At 39.2% G+C, this 14,966-nt stretch overlaps 1 non-coding gene across 1 annotated transcript; it reads left to right on the top strand.

The window, feature by feature from the left end:
* The first annotated feature begins 13,953 nt into the window (after positions 1–13,953).
* Positions 13,954–14,060, top strand: LOC138161184 (U6 spliceosomal RNA). Its single transcript, XR_011168306.1, has one exon. It is a non-coding gene; the product is annotated as a U6 spliceosomal RNA (small nuclear RNA).
* Positions 14,061–14,966: the final 906 nt, after the last annotated feature.

The raw sequence follows: 14,966 nt of genomic DNA, 5'->3' as shown, positions 1-14,966 counted from the left end.
AGCTCCACTGAGAAGAAGAGTACTCAGCTCTCCTCTGCTTCTGTTCTATCACATCTCAAGTACAAGATTTGGTTTTTCCTACTATATTTCAGCAAGAATACTAATAAGTTTATAAGTGTCCAGAGGAAGTTGATTACCATCGCGAAGGGTCTTAACATCATAGTATATAAGGATTAGTTTTAAGAACTAGAAATATTGGGCAGCTAGGTGGCTGAGTGAATAGAGAGCCATCCCTGGAGTCAGGAGGACCAAAGTTCAAATCCAGACTCAGAAACTTAACACTTACTAGCTGTGTGACCTTGGGCAAGTCACTTAAGCCCAATTGCCCTGCCTTCCCCCTCCAAAAAAAAAAGCAAAAAATTAAAAAGAACCAGAAATATTTAATTTGGGGAAGAGAAGACTCAAGTGGGACATAATAGCTACCTTCAAATGTTTGAAAAGCAATTATAAGGAAGATTAGACTTGCTTTGTTTGACTCCAAAAGGCAGAACTAATAAAATGGGTAGAAGATAAAAGAGTCAGATACAGATTCAACAAACAAAAAACCATCTAGTTTTAGAGATATTCAAAAGTAGAATGGTCTTCTTCAGTAGGCAATAGGTTTCATTATAGGTCTTCAAGCTCAGTCTGGACAACTAATTGTTTATGTTGTAGAAGGAATTCTTTTACTAGTATAGGTTGGGCCAGATAGCTTCTGAGGGCCCTTTCAAATCTGAGGTTTTCTGATTCCATGAAATAGGCTATTGTTTCTTTGAAGGTTCTGACAAAAGTCAGTAACATTGTAGTTGGTACTGTTTGGAGACATTTGAGATGGGATGGGATGGGATGGGATGGGATGGGATGGGATGGGATGGGATGGGATGGGATGGGATGGGATGGGATGAGATGGGATGGAAAGCATTTGTTCAGCACTTACTATATATTATGTATTGTGATGAGCCCTGGGACTACAAATAGCAATGTGAGAAAGTCCCTAGTCTCAAACTCACAGTCTAAGGAAAGTGACACATATATGAAATATAAGCTGCAGGATGGATGTAAAACCTCCTTGGCCCTTAGCATTCACTGGCAAAGCTGATGGCAAGGCCCAGGAGTCTTCAGGTTGCATTATTAAGACAGAAGATTCTGGTGGGATCTAGGGGTAGGAGTGGGGTCAGCATTCTGTTTGAGGCCACTAGGGGAAGGAGTTGCATGATAACTCTGGTGTTAGGTTGTAATGGTGGGGTTTGAATGGATGAGTTAGGCTCACTTAGGGAAGGGGGGAAGAGGAACATCTGAAGGGGATACTATGGTGGCTTTGTTGGGCTCTTCCCTTTGGTGGTCTTCAGGCAGGCATACATCAAACTGGATTTGTTGGGGGAAGGGACAGAGTAATTCATATGAAAGGTGTTCCAAAAGCCTAGCAGAGACTTTTGAGCCACCCTGTATAAAAGAAGTAAGAGTCACTTTCTCCCTCCTTGGGGGAAAAAAAAGGTCAAGTTACTCACGGTAAGTCCATAAAAATATTTCCAAGGACATGTAAAAGCAAGTTCAAAAGATTGTTGTATAAACTATGAAAATAAGTGTTAAGCATTTAGAAAACAGATTCACACCTTTAGAAAATAGTTACAGACTGAGACTTCAGTCATCCTTCCTAGTCCCAATTCACTAGTTAAAAGAGCACTCTCCTTGTTGCCACACTTCATTGTGTGCTGTATTTGGAGACAGAGCGACCCCTCTTTAGTTCTATATTGTTTCAGAGCTAAGTACAGAGGAAAGTCAAAGGACCTGACTCTGACTTTTCCTACCTATGTGGCCCTCCTTAAAGTCACAATCTCAACTGTAAAGGGAGAGGGCTGGAACAGATGACATCTGAGATTCCTTTCCCGCTCTAAAGCTGTAATCTTATAGGAGAAAAAAATACTTTGTGGAAACCCAGGTTCTTTAACCTCTGTCTCTCTCTGTGTCTCTCTCTGTCTCTGTCTCTGTCTCTGTCTCTCTCTGTGTGTCACTCCGTCTCTGTCTCTGTCTCTCTCTGTGTGTCACTCCGTCTCTGTCTCTGTCTCTCTGTCTTTGTCTCTGTGTCTCTGTCTCTATCTCTCTGTCTCTGTCTGTCTGTCTGTCTCTCTCTCTCCTTCCTTCCCTCCTATGCAAACTGTGCAGCTCATCTTAGCAATCAATTATGGAAATAAAGATGTATAAAATGATGAAATAAAATATGAAAAAGCAATATTTTTTCTTGTTGGCATTTCTGATGGGAGAAAGTGTTGAAACAATTCAAATAAAGGAGGTTTGGAATTAGGTATCAATTTTTAATTTCTCATTTCCCTTCTTATCCCACTTTATTCATTCTCTTTTCACCATTTCCAACCTGCAAACTTGTTGCACGTCCCTGATTGTCGCTCCCATCCAGCCCAGCTAACCCATCTTCCTAAATACCAATGAGAGCTCATTTTTAAACAAGTAAAGCACACATGATAAATTAAAACAGGCGTCCTTTGTTTGGGGGCAGAGTAGTCAGTCACCATCGTCATCTTAATTGCGTGATGATGTCACCTTACAACCTCAGTGGAAGCCCTAGAGGCTTAATCACCAGGAGTCCCAAGAGGCATGCTGGTAATGGGTAATTAGTGTTACTTCAGAAGTTATATAGTTCACCCCCTTCTCACTACAGGGAGAAAGAATTCTAAGCATTATCACTACAGAAGTTACAGATTAACAAGCAGTAAGAATCTCCCTTTCTAGATAAGGTAGAAATCAGGCTGAAATCTGAATGGGAGAGAGATCCCTTCAGACATTAAGAACTCGACTAATGGAAAGCAGGAGGAAAGAAACCATCATGTTTCATTATTGCCCCCTCTATGTCACTCTCTAGTTTAGGATGGGAAACAAATGTTTCGAAAGAAAATCAAATACCTCTCAGTTTCTGGCCATGTGTCTGAAAGATTGACCCATTTTTTTCCCAGAAGAAGCATGTAATGCACCCTTAATCCAGATGCAGACTTTTAACAGATTTTTGCCATAGCTAGCTGAATTGCCTTTGTTTTCCTTTCAAGACATTTTATTGGATATTACCACTGAAGAATTATTTTGTAAGTTCAAAGACAGTATGGAATAATATAAAGAACAATGGAATGAAAATCAGGAGACCAGGGGAGGCTAGGTGGTGAAGTGAATAGAGCACCGGCCTTGGAGTCAGGAGGACCTAAGTTCAAATCTGGTCTCAGACACTTAACACTTACTAGCTGTGTGACCTTGGGCAAGTCACTTAACCCCAATTGCCCTACTTTCCCCCCTCCAAAAAGCAAGAAGAAGGAGGAGGAGGAGAAGGAGAAGGAGAAGAAGAAAAAGAAAATCAGGAGACCTGGTTTATTGTTCCAGCTCCATAGTTTACTAGCTTTTTCATCTCAGACAGGTCAATTCACTTTTGGGGATCTCCCTTCCAATGAAAGTATTGGACTAGAACAGTGGCATCAAACTCAAATAGAAACTGATACCTATTGCTGGCATATTGAAACCACAAGTTCACATTATCTATGCTGTATTATATTTTTTATTTATTTTGTCAAACATTTCCCAATTACATTTTTAAGCTGGTTTGGGACTCACTCTGGAGTCTTGTAGGAGGCATGTTCAACGCCTCTGGATTAAATTGCCCAAGTTCCAATCTGCTTCTAACATTCCATGACTCAACAAAGTCCTTTTTTTCCTCCCCTAGGTTCTAAGCAAACAGCATTTTCTTATTGTCCAGTGTGGTGACAGGGCATTGGTACTCACGGCCCTCTGTTTGTTATCCTCTTACCTATCCAGTTCCTATTCTTTATCATCTCCCAGCTCTTAAATGGGACATTGTCATGAGCCTGCAGCTTCTTGTCTCTGTGGTCTCATCCGCTCATACGGATTCAATTGTCATGTCTGCCCATATGTGTTTATGCAGACACCTGAACCCTAACCCTACATCACCCACTGCCCACTGGAAATCTTCACTTGGTTGTGCCGTCAGCATTTTAAACTCATCCTGTCCAAGACTGAGCTTGTTATTCATGCACACACACATGCACACACGTGCACAGACACACACATATAAACACACATGCACACATACACACATACACCTCTCTTCTCCATACTCCAAACTTCATCATTTCATGTTCATGGCATCACCATTTCCCCCAGTCACCCAGGTTTGCTACGGTGGAGTTCTCTTTTATTCTTCCCTTTCCCTCATCCCCTATATCCAAGCATTTGCTAAATTTTAATGATTCAGCCTCCACAATATCTCTCATATCCATCTCCATCCCTGCACTCACATGTGGGCCCTTATCACCTCTCGTCTGGACTATTGATAAGGCCTCCTAGTCACTCTTTCCCCTTTTCCAATCTGTACTCCAGTTTATTTCAACAAGCGTTTAATGTGCTCTAGTTAATGTAATCAAATGTGCTAAGCACTGCTCTAGGCATTGAGGATAAAATGGCAAAAATAAAATAGGCATTACCCTCAGGGAGCCCATAGCTGAAATGAGGGAAACAATATGTTTGGGGCAGCTCAGTGGCACAGTGAATAGAGCACCAGGCCTAATGTCAGGAAGACCTGAGTTCAAATCCAGCTTCAGATACTAGCTGTATGGCCCCAGGCAAGCGACTTCACCTTGTTTGCCTCAGTTTCCTCATCCGTAAAATGAGCTGAGGAAGGAAATGGCAAACCATTCCAATATCTTTGCCTAGAAAACCTTAAATGCGGTCATGAAGAGTCAGCCATGACTGAAACAACAGAATGACAGATATGCATTAAAAAGACAGAATATATATATATAAATAGTGTCCAGGATGAAGGGCATTAGCAATCAGAGGCATCAGGATAGACATCCTCTGGGAAATGGCACTTGAGTTGAGATTTCAATAAAACTGGGGATTCCATACAGCAAAGGGCAGAAGGGAGTCCATTCTATTCAAAGGTGTAGAGATGGGAGATGGATTATTGTAGAGAAGGAAAAGATGGTTTGTGATGTTTAAGGGAGATTAATATACAATAAGTCTAGAAGGGAATGCTGGAGTCATTTTATAAAGGGTTTCAGAAACAAATAAAGGGGTAGCTAGGTGGTGCAGTGAATAGAGCACTGGCCCTGCAGTCAGGAGAACCTGAATTCAAATCCAGCCTCAGACACTTAAAACTTACTAGCTGTGTGACCTTGGGCAAGTCACTTAACCCCAATTGCCCTGCCCTGCCCTCTCTAAAAAGCAGCAAATGATAAAAATAATAATAAAAACAAATAAAGGACTTTGCATTTCATCCTAGGGGTAAAAAGAAACCACTAGAGTTTCTCAAGGGGGTGGGAGGTCTAACATAGTCAGACCTGTTAGGTAGATCTCATAGGAAAGTCAATCTGGCAGCTGAATGGAATATTTATAAGGGGAGTGACTGCACAAAGCTGTCAATTAGTATTCCTAAAATAAAAGGCTGTCCGTGTCACTTCCTTTAGTAGCCCCCTATTACCTCTAGGATAAAATACATGTTTGTTCAATCTGGCGTTAATGGCCACCTTCTATCATTGCTTCACTTTGTATTCCAGCCAAATTGTCCTCTTAGGTGTTCCTAGAACTCAATACTTGCCTCCCTTCCCTGAGTCTTTGCCCAAGCTGTCCCCTCATACAACCCATCCTTCCCTCTGCTTCTAAGAAACCCAACCTTCCTTCTGCAAGAAACTTTTCCTGATGTCCCCCAGTGTGTGTCCTTTCCCTGCTCAAACTAAATGTTCATTTCTCTGTGTACATGCTGTAAGCTGAGGGAAGGAGTCGTTTCCCTTTGGGCACAGGCTCTGGGATGGTGGAGCCTGGATTCAGATCCCACCCCTTCCACTTTGCTAGCTGTGCTCCCCTGGGCAGGTCAGTTAGCTTCCTGGGGCCTTAGTTCTCTCATCTTTAAAATAAGGTATCCAAGTAGGGTGACTCTAAGATACCTTATGTAGTTATCCCTTCCATGTTGTGATTTTCCCCATAGTAGTTCCCGTATATCATGGGTCCCCATAAGAAATTAAATGGCAATTTTGGGGGAGCTGCAGACACATGAAGGCCAGCAAATGACACAGAAAAAGTTTAGAAACTCAGAAATTCATAAAATATATGTATATCATTGTGTTATAGCAATATATTTTATCTTCTGATACCATAATATACACATTTTTAATAAAAGTTAGAATAACTTAAAAGTTAAAGTTTGCGAAAAACATGAAAACCAATAGATAACACACAAAGGCTAGGATTTTTACTTAGCATTGACCTACACATAGCCTATGACCAAATACTTAACCCAAATTTTACAATAAGGTACTGTATACACCCTATAAAAGAAAAAGAAAAAAATCAGGTTCTTCTCTGGTATGAAGAGAGGGTCAAAAAATTTTATGTGAGTTTTCCAGATCACAGGGTACTGCACGCCTAACCCTTATGGTGTGGAAGGGAAAATTGTAACTCTAAATCTGTGACTGATTATACTGTCTGTTCATAATTCCTACTTATCTTTGATAGCTTTATCTCTCTCTCATCAAGGCTTTATCTCTTTCTGTCATTCTGTCCCTCTGTCTCTCTATGTCTCTCTGTCTCTGTCTCTCTTTCTCTTTATCTGATTCCATCCTTAAGATGACCATGGCCTTTGTTGCTGTTTCCAAAATGTGCTTACCTCTTGTAATGGGAATGCAAATTTGGAAGATCTTCCCTGCCCCTAGGCTAAAGTGCACCTGAAGCCTGGGGTGGGAGGCTCGTTTTTCAGTAGATACTTCTTGATTGGCCAGTGAGTCAATAAGGTTGTTACATTCTCTGAGCCAGGAGAAGGCTATGTAAGCCCTGATGTGTAGCTTTGTTTGGGGACTCACTTTGAGAAGTGTTCTGTGATTTGATCTGAATTCTGGGAAGCCATTGTCCAGAGCCCCCCCGGCTTTGAAAAACCCAGATGTTGACTGGGTATGGATGTAATGGTTGGACAGTTTGGAAATCTGTCTACTTGATCTGTTTCTGTCTTGATAATTCTGCCTGTATACTTTGAAGTTCGGGGCGCTGACCTTTTTCCCCTGAACAAGATAAACGATATATGTCTGACTGATTAAAGTAAGCTTGTTAACCCATTTTGAGTTGCTTTCCTTTGACAAAGCAGATCCAAGAACCTGTGGTGGCAGCAAACCCTGAGGACTCTTGGGGTGCTTGCTGCTCCACCTCTCTCTTCAGGTCTGTTTATACTTTGGCATCTCTTTGTATGTCAGTATTATTTTCTTTCTCTATTCCCTTCCTCAGAATGGCCTCTTTGGAATTTCTGTATCTTCCCCCTTGGGACATACTTCTTTCCTTGACCTTTGTATATCTGCCTTTTGTATCTGTGTTTCTTTTAAAGGCCAAGGTCAAGCTCTACCTCAAATCCAAATATGTGAATTCTATCATAAATGTGACATCAATTGTGTCCTCCTTTTGCTGTCAGTGCAAGGTAAGGACAGTTTACATCTTTTTCTGGGAATTCACACTTTATTCTGTGACAGCAGAGGAAAGAAGAGTTCCCTTGACTCCTATGGACAGATGTTTACACAGACCCACTCTATGGCATTCAGGGATACTATGGTTCTTACTCAGATAGAATACAGAGAGAAGGAGCAAGAGGGAGGGAGGAAGAAAAGAGACAGAGACAGACAGAGACAGACAGGACTTAGGATAAGTTACGAGTTATTCAATAGTGATGTGTGGACTTTCAGATGGATAAAAATTAATGCTAATAGATCCATGCTTGGAGGAAGTGCTCCTTCCATGAAGACAAGGCAAGGCCACCCAGGAAAATTTCTGTCTTCTCGCTGTTCTGTAACCTATTCATAGAGCAGCTCCAGTGAAGCAAATGTTTCCAATGATGGGTCTACAAATATTTCCACCATACAAGCACATTCTTTTTCCCAATGTGAAACACCAGAAGGGTCCCAATTAGGCACCTAAGAAAGGAACATTAATATCAGACATCTGCAATAAATATTCAAATGAAAAGGAATTGAAATTTGTACTTGGTGCCTGGGGAATAAATGGCACAGCTTTGCTTCCCCAGAATTTCATCCTAGTCCAGGACGCTCTCAGAATTGCTGCTGGTGCAGGGGATGGGATGAGCTGGCGCCTACCCACAACGGTGCCAGCTCTTACACAATGCTGCACGCTTTGTCATGTCAACTTGTGGAAATATTTCATTTCCCTCTTAGCTTGGGGGCTCCTCATCCTGGCAGGTATTCCATGGATACCAAAGCTAGATCGTGGACTAGGGAATGTGATCAAACTGGCCTGTGAAGGAGCCCTCAAGACCCAACAGGCCCCTCGTTCTCCCTAACTATGAAGAGCTGTTACTATTCAGGTTGTCATTCAAGCTCTCCTCAGGCTGTGATTCATCCATTTATGAATATAACATTTTACTGGGGTTCCTATTCCTTGCTCTAACATTAATTTGCTCTATGTAAGGGCTCTTAAATCTGGATTCTGTGAACTTGGAGGGAAAATAATTACATCTTTATTTTCCTCAAGCTCTAACTGAAATTTCGGCTGACTAAAGGAGCTATGAAACAGGAAATTTAAGAACCTCTGCTATATAATCTTGGGAACTTTCTTATGGTCTTTGTACTTTAGTTTCTCCATTTAATAAAATGAGAAAAAGATAATTAGTCACAGGCAAATTAAAATTGGTAAATGTATGGAGGAAAAAGATGTTCTATATCTGTGATTAAAAGACATATTATTTGTATATTACAATAAATAAATGAAAATGGTATTTCCCCAGTGCAGCTGTATCCTCTATCTATTATGCATTTTCTATATACTGATGTATGTATTCCCCCCACCCCACCCCTGCCAGAACAGATTGCTCATTCCTCAAGAACAAAGGTAATTTCACTTTTTTATAATGAAAATTCAACACAGTATTTGGCACATAGCAGGTATTTAATAAATGCTGATTAATTGATTGATTGATGCCTGAATCAGGAATCAGAAAAGGCTAAGTTTAAGTCTTGACTCAGGCATCCTGACCCAGGGTAAAACACTAGATGTCTCAGTGCCTCACACAGTTTTCTAAGATAATAAGTTGAAGAATCTTTGCATTGGTAGAGGAAATTGTCTCTCCCTAGAGCTTCCTACAGTCAAAACATCTCAAGAAACAAAAGTCATGTCTATTCAATTTGATCATACGGTCTTTTTGGGCAGAAACCATTGGTTGTTACACAAAACTCATAGGACTTTTCATAGAGTTAGGCCACAGGGGGTTCTCAGTAAATATTTGTTGATTGAGAAATTAAAATGGCAAATGAATTTGGCATATATACAGAGGTGTTCTAGAGTTGACTCTAATAGGCTTAGGAGAGCTGGTTGTTAAATTTTTAGTGTAAATATTTATATCCCAGAAATAAACAAATGCTATTGGGGCTTAAATTTATTGTTTTATTGATAATATAGAGATAAGAAAGTGGCAGAGAAAAATTAATAAAACAGATTAAACTTTAAAATGTAATTGTACTTTTTTTTGGAGAGATGGTGGTTAAGTATTTATCAGAATACCCCTGCATATATATGTATATATATATATATACACACACGTATCTATTTTTGTCATCTATATTTATATACATTTAAATAGATATATGTGTGTATACATATATGTGAGTGTGCATGTGTATGTATACACACATATGCACATGATGGTGGTTTAGGTTAGGAATCCTTTGACCTGAGCTAATAATTTACTATGTACTATATAGCTAATAATAATTTACTATGTACCTATAGCCCAGGGCATTTTAATTCTTTAGTTCTGTTTTTTAGGAGTGCAAATTAGACAGATGGGAGAGAGAGAGAGACAGAGACAGAGAGAGAGAGGGAGACAGAAAGAGACAGAGAGACAGAGAGAGACAGAGTGAGAGACAGAGAGAGAGACAGACAGACAGACAGACAGAGAGACAGAGAGGTAGACAGAGAGAGAGACACAGAGACACAGAGAGAGAGAGGGAAACAGAGAGAGACAGAGAGAGAGAGACAGACAGACAGACAGACAGACAGAGACAGAGAGAGACAGAGAGAGAGGGAGATCTTTTTTAATTGTAGATATTTATAACATACATCTATAGATAAATAGATATCTTCATCTGTAGCTAAAAATAACATTTATAGTCCTCTGTATCTATAGTATTGGTTAGCAATCAGTAGACATCTATATATAAATACACAAATATGATAAATACATATGGGTGTGCATATTTTTTTAAAGAACCATGCAAGGGACCATAGAGCTAGGAGGTACTTCAGAAGTAGTATAGCTCAGTCCCTTCATTTTATATGCGATGATTAATCACTCTCACATATATCTTTCAATATTAGGGACACCTAGGTGATGGCACAGTGGATAGAGTACTAGACCTGGAATCAGGAAAACCTGAGCTCAAATCCAGCCTCAGACACTTACTAGCTGTAGGACCCTGGGCAAGTCACTTCACTTCTGTCTCCATTTGCTTATTTGTAAAATGAGGAATAGTAATAGTGCCTGCCTCTTAGGGTTCTTATGAAGATAAGATGAGATGGTATTTGTGAAGCCCTCTGCCTACCTTCAAGCATTATATAAGCACTAGCTGTTAATAATGCTAATATGTCAACCCTCAAAGCAAAGGAATTATGTACTAGATGCCAATGTAGAGTGAATGGAGCTAATTCCTCAAGATAAGAAGACGAAATAGACCCCAGTAATGTCAGCATCTTATGGAGTAGAAGTAGATACCTCTAATATTTAGATCATCTATTTAGGTAGCATCCTTCCTCCATCACCATCATAAGCCACGCTATAGCACCATCAGCCCTTGAGCAGACAACTCTGGTATTCCAAAAGCTCTGTCCAAATATACCTGCTGCCTTACAAGAAACAACAAATGTTGGCTCTGTCCAGCCACATAAGGGAAAAGAAAAAAAGCAGACAGAGGATTCAGAGGAGCTGAAAGCATTTTCACACAGGTGACAATGTCAAGTCTGAGGGAAAAGTAATGAGAAATTAAGATGGGAAGTTATTCAGGGCAGGAGTCCTAGGGCTAGAGTGACTAATGAACACTACTGTTCTGCCCCTATTCCCTCAGGAAGCAGCAGACTGAGTATTTGAAGACACTGAAAATGGCCCTACACAGGTTGCCTTGAGTATGAGGGAATGGTAACCGGAAACCAAAACAGGACCATGCCAACCTCTGAGGTTACTGGGGCAAGGACCCAAGCCAGGGAACCCTATGTCCCCTATTTTCAACACCATTAAAGATGGAAAGACCAAAAAGTTTAGTTCAGGAATCAGACAATAAAAGATGTCATAGATTGAAAGAGATAAAGCTTCAATAAAACCTCAACACACAGAGAGGATTCTAAAAAAAAATAGAAAAAAAATGAGCAAAACCACAAAATCCAATACATAAACACAAATATTATATTATTAAGGAAAATGAGCCAATAGTAGCTGATGAACCAGTATTCTTGAATAATCTCCCTTTCACCCACTGTCCCCCATTAAGATCATGGAAACATGACTCTGAATGACTCAAGAGAGAAATAAAATAAACAAAGGAAGAAATTAGCATTTAATTTCTTTAAGAAATTAGAGCTCTCAACACAGAAAATAGAGTGGTCAACAAGGAATTACAAAACATAATAAACACACTAGGACAAATTAAACCCATGATGGAGAATCTCTCTAAAAAAATAAAAGGGAGATTATCAGGATTGTAAGAAGAACAAAAAAAGTTGAGGAAAATTTGGCAGAAGCAAAACAAACAAACAACAATATTAAAAGAATGCAGGAATTCCCCAAATGCCAAGATGAATGACCTTAAAGAAAGGATGCACAGAAAATTGCAGGCTTCCCAAGAGAGTACAACAAATAAAATAAAAACCTCACTGCCATTATGCAGAAAATCATACTAGAAAATTGTCCAGAGTGTCTGAATATAGATTAAAAAACAGATATTGAGAGAATCAGCAAATTTCTTTAAGAGAAAAATAGGTTCCAAATACCAAGACAGTAGTTCAATTTAGCAATTTCAATTACAACAAATGTTGCAAATGTCCCTTCAAATGTAAAGGAGAGGCAATTTGCAAAGCAGCACTATTCTGAAATTGCAAGAAATTGGGGAAGATAATGGAATACTATATTCCAAAAGGCATTGAAACTTGAGTTGAAACCCAAAATGACTGATCCTGCAAACTTGAACCTAAATATCAATGGAAGAAAGATGAGCGATCAAGAAAAAAGAGTTTGAGGCACTCTTGAAAAAAAAATTTTTTTTAAAGAATGGTGAACAGATTGTTCTTTGCAAGTTGACTTGCAAATAAATACCTCAAAGAGAAGAGGAAATAAGTACAACTCTTAATAAGACTAGAAAATGAAAACATTTATCTTTACTTTATAAATTATTGCTTATAGTAAAAGAAAAATTGAACTATTCACTTAACTGGGCAGGGAAAGAGTCAAAACAGGGACAGAAACAGGTAATTACGTAAATTAAAGAAATTAACAACTTAAACTCAAAGAATTTGGGATAGAGTAGGGAAACTAAATAAAGCAAGAGGGGAAGAGGTAGCTGGTTGTTTATTTATTAGATTAAAAATAGTTTAAAAATTGATAATAGCTTGGGTGACCTGATTAATAAAAAAGAAAAATCAAATCACTTTCCCTCTTCCCCTAAAAACAAGCAATTTATATTTTTTCCTAGGGGATGGGGAGGATGGATTATGGAAAGGAGAAACAAATAAATGCTCAATAATTTTTTTATATATATACACACACACAATGTCTGTGTGTATGTGCGTGTATTGTGACAAATTCAGTCCTAATTTCTTCCTTTGTTAGTTTCATTTCTATTTGAGTCATTCTGAAGTTTTGTGTCATGTTTTGATGATCTCAAGGGAGTAAGAGGGAGGATATTCACAAGATCCTGGATCATCAGATATTATTGGCTCATTTTCCTTTTTTTTATAATAATATTTATATTACACACATGCATACATACACCATTAGTGAAAGAATCAATACATCAAGGTAATATATGTAGAAGCCATATATCCAGGGAATAGTTTTCCAGAGAAAAGTTTCCTTTTCGTAGGAAAGGGAAGAAATGTAGAGAATACATCTAGCTAGGCTGTAAGAATGGAAAGTCAATGCTGATTAGGCAATGTTAAGTAACATTAATGTGTAAGATGAAATAAAGATATGATGAGGTCCTGCACATTCATGTTGTTTTCATAGTTGTTGAGCCAGTTTCTGGGCTTCATCTCATCAAGGCAAATGCAGTTCATCTCAGCTTCCCTCTGTAGTGTGTAACAATTAGAAAGCCCATTTCCCACAAGGTCAGGTTGCTACTTCTTTTGTTATTATTGAAGTGTTGAACCACCACATTCATCTAAGGACCAGAGTGCCTCTCACTTTTGAACTCTCCATGTCTGGAGCTGAATATCCCTTTATCCCAGACAATTATCTGATTTAAGGTTAGAAATTCCCAAGGGGCTTTCCAGCTTGGAATGGCAATGAATCTGAGCCAGATCTAAGGCTAAATAAAGCAGACACGATCATTATTTTCCATCCAGCTGATCACTACCATAGAGTCATATATTTAGATCTGAAAGACTTCAGAGGTCACATAGTCCAGCCCCTTCATCTTTCAAATGAAGAAATTTAGTCCTAGAGAGACTGAATGACTCACTAAAGGTCACACTGATAGTAAAGATTGGAGGTAGGATCCGAATTTAGCTCCTCTGCCTCTAAAATCTTTGTTCGTTCCACTGTACACTCGGTATAAGCAGCAAGTAAAAAGGCTCAAAAGTTTTGCCTTAGACATTTATCAGTCACAAGCGATTATGTTATTTCATGTGTGTTGCTACTTTATCTTCAGGTGTCCTATAGTCATGGACATGCTGGAGCAGCTCAAACCAACTAGTAAGAGCTAATTGTTCATGCTCGCTTCGGCAGCACATATACTAAAATTGGAACGATACAGAGAAGATTAGCATGGCCCCTGCACAAGGATGACATGCAAATTCATGAAGTGTTCCATATTTTTAGGGGCAGCCAGGTGGCTCAGCGAGTAAGAACACTGGCTCCAGTGTCGGGATAACCTGAATCAAATCTGGGCTCAGATACTCAGCACCACACCCAGAAATAATAACTGGCTGTGTAACCTTGAGCAAGTTACTTAACCCCGATTGCTTTAAAAAAAAAAAAAAAGCTAATTGTTCAATGTTTAGTATTAACATGTATACCTCAGACACTGGCAAATGCTACAAATCCAGACTTGATTAATTATTTTCTTGATTATCTAGTCTTAAAGTCTAGAACCTGATGGAGGAAATGTCATTAATGCAAATTAAACTTCAAGGTGTGTTGTGAGAACATTTTCCCCCAAAGAACTGGTTATTAAATATTTACCCAAACACCACTGCCCATAGTCTCCATAGTCACAGAGCTGGAAAGGACCTCAGAGATCATCCTGTGCAATCCCCTCTTTTTGCAAATGAAAAAAATTAAGATCCTAGGAAAAGAAGCAACTTTCTCAAGTTCACACAACTAGTAAGTTACAGAGGCAGAACTTGAACCCAGACCTTTGCAGTTCTAGTCCATTGTTCTTTCCACCATGTGCCATTGTGTCACCCTGCCATTGTGCCTTCCCCACCAATAGCCTTTTGAATGTCAACTGGCAAATTCTTACCCAGGTAGTTTTGCATTTCGCATAATTTGAATTCTCAGCCATGTGTAGTCTATGTGGATAGACATAATGACAGCAAAAAATAACAACAAATTTACATTGATTAAACACCATTATGCAACATCAATGAGCAAGGCATTTTTGCTGAAAGACAGAGATGACAAAAGTCCTGTTTCCTAGAGGCACATTTATTATTATTCATTAACATTATAAATTTAGCATGAAGAGCCTTTTAGTGACAGCTCCAGACTTTGTCCAAGTCTT

This window comes from Petaurus breviceps, unplaced genomic scaffold (genome assembly GCF_028583685.1).
Source record: "Petaurus breviceps papuanus isolate PSGF00001 unplaced genomic scaffold, PetGlider_PUasm1.0 183, whole genome shotgun sequence".
Classification (NCBI taxonomy): Eukaryota; Metazoa; Chordata; class Mammalia; order Diprotodontia; family Petauridae; genus Petaurus; species Petaurus breviceps.
This window is presented reverse-complemented; position numbering and strand designations above follow the sequence as displayed.